This window comes from Bactrocera latifrons, unplaced genomic scaffold, assembly GCF_001853355.1.
Source record: "Bactrocera latifrons isolate USDA-ARS-PBARC rearing strain unplaced genomic scaffold, ASM185335v1 scaffold_777, whole genome shotgun sequence".
NCBI lineage: Eukaryota > Metazoa > Arthropoda > Insecta > Diptera > Tephritidae > Bactrocera > Bactrocera latifrons.
Genome location: NW_017537464.1, coordinates 69,254 through 72,233, shown reverse-complemented (window position 1 = coordinate 72,233; position 2,980 = coordinate 69,254).

Below are 2,980 nucleotides of genomic sequence, written 5' to 3'. Positions count from 1 at the left end.
TTCGCCTGATACCTTTGCCACACTCCAGACGCTCTCAGAAACGTCAGTATCAAATTCCTTTTGCTGACAACTTCGTTTTCGAGAGGTATTTCTCGGACAGTGTTCCGCTTCTTGGGAGAACGAAACTTCAGCAATTATAGCCATATGGTCACTATTTGTGAACATATCTGACACCTTCCACTTAGTATGCCTGCTAAGCACGTCGTTAGCAAACATTAAGTCTATTATTGAACCTTTGTTGCCCTTTTGAAAGGTATTTTGTGTGCCACTGTTTAAAATCGTAAGGTTTGTTTGAMTCAGAAATTCTAGAATGAGGCGACCACGATGATTAGTAATTCTGCTACCCCAAGCAGTAGACCATGCGTTAAAATCTCCCGCTATTATTATTGGCGATTTGCTTCTGATTTCTAGAGATATCYCCAGGAGAAAATCTTCAAATTCGCTAATTGTTGCACTAGGACGAGCATAGCAGCTTACAAAATATATTCCTTCTATATTCGCCCATGTAAAGCCGAGATGAGATTTGTTTTAACGTGATGTGAAGGCTTGACCTTTGCAGGCCCATATTGCCGCTTTATCTGCAATATGTCGAATTAAATTTGTATGCAGATGTTAATCAACGCTGCACTTTGCGATCGTTTACTGAGAATTTCTACCAGTCTTTCAGTATACCAATGGTTCGTTCAGTAAATCAGCGTGCATGGATTTCATTAAGCCGTGCTTGGCACTAGCCAAGTTGGGGGTTTCTAAATAGTGTCAAATACTACAACCAGACGACCGCAGGCGAACCGTGCTCATGATCAGGAAACGCTGAGGCACCATTAGATCCATGTACTCGTACTCGGCGCCAACAACATAATACTCCACTGGGCACAGTAACATGGTGGCCATATTGCAACAATTACAAACGCTACTAGGCTAATTACTTGCCTAAGGGGCCCGGGATGTTTAAAAACCCTCAGCCTTCCTCAGCATGAAACACAACTACACCATATTTCAGCACCATACATTGGCAGACAAAATCATTGTAAACGCACAACACCGACACAGCACTACACATCACACCAACACACTCAAATATGACACCACGCATGAGGACACCGTACTATAAACCAGAGCACAACAACTTTAACAAAAGGGACGGACAACACAATCCGCAACCACTTCGCTTTCATTCAAGCACACGCATGCCCGCTTTGCGCATCATTTCGCTTTTTTCTTCCACGTTCATCATAATTCCTTTATCAAGGAAAACCGTTCGTTCGCTGCGTTTAGATTGGATAAAGTTCTTTAGCTCTCATATGCAGGATTTTCAAATTTCTTTAAAAAAAAATATACTAATTGTTAACGAAATTTCAATATTTTCTTATTTAATGTGAAGTACATTCGACACAATTAAATTCTGAATATAAGGAAATTCATATGAGCTCCACGTCTTCTTTTGATGGAATGAATTCCAAGAACATAATTTTGGAGTACTTTTTCCACTAAATCAATTCGTATGTCGTGAAAACACGTTCAATATTGACTTCTAAAGATTGAAGAGAGTCTGGCTTATTGCTAAGCCAATGACTTCAAATATTTCTTGGAGGCCATTCAAATTTTCTTGAAATAATCGCACATGCTGCGTTGCACGTATCCCAGTCTTCTTGGAACCAGATATTGTTAAGATCAACTTCTTCCAACTGCGGCCGTAAAAAGTTGGTTATCTCTTTTGTCAATATGAGGTGTTTGTTACTTGTGAACCGAAAATTTGTGATGCGTGAAAACAAACCTCACAATATAAAATCGGTTGTGTTTGTTTTGATAACACTGATCAACAAAAAAATTTTTTTCTGTCTAAGAAGAAAAATTTTGTCTGATTCTATTAGGAATAAGGTTAAGTAGAGTAGAATTAGTAGTCTAAAATTTTAGATACGAATAGTTTTATTGTAATATGATTTTTTTTTAATTTTATTAAATTACAAACTAATTTATTATCAATGTCATTATGTTAAAATAAATACTTTATTATGATTTTCTCCTGTATTTCGCGTCAGGAACGTCCCTCTGTAACAATGTTCGGCATTTCTTAGCACAACTGTGCAAACTAACTTCACACGTACGCTTACGCTCTATCGTTCAGTCGTTGTCGAACCAGCAACGAAATGACTATAACGCAAAATCAAGTATGCCCTGCGAGAAATATTTTATGATTCTAAACGCCTTTGGTGCTATGCAATCCCTTTTATGTTCCAAGTCTTTTAAAGATAATAGGGAATATATCCTTAAAACACATTTTGTTAATTTTCATTATACTATTAATTATATAGATGAAAAATAACGAAAATGTCTTTTTAAAGAAAAAAATATTTTTTTTTGCAAAAAATATCTGATTGGTTACGTAAAAACGAATTCTTAGATTATAGTGAACGTATTATTGAAAACCTAAAAACACAGCTATCAAGTTCCATTAGTTTGGAAATTGTTAGGCAGGGTAGGCCGTTTTCCGATGGAGTCTTTGATAATTTTGCTCATAAAATTTGCTTAATTTTAATTCCAATTTCTCACTGGGCTACTTTTTCTTCATGCTCACCAACACAGTTACAGATCCTCTCGTGCCGACCACTGCACTGTAATCCCCAGCAATAATCAGTCAGCATAGTTGGACTCCATTTTCCCTGGTATCGTTGCTCTATGATAAAAATGTCTTGGTGGAATTGTTCCCCGTGTTCATCACAACGCTTAAGTTCTGTGGAAAAAAGTCTAAATGTGAATATAAAAAATGTATTTTTAAGAACATATTGCAGCCTAATGCTTTATAATTCTCTAGAAGTTCCTCAACAATAGTTTTATAGACATTTGRTAGGTGATTTCCAAGAAAATGATTTTTATAAATGATTCCCAAGCTGGTTTTCCAGATCATTGAGCTGGTTTTTAAATATATCATCTTTTATCACTTGCCTGATTTGAGGACCTACAAACACACCCTCTTTAATCT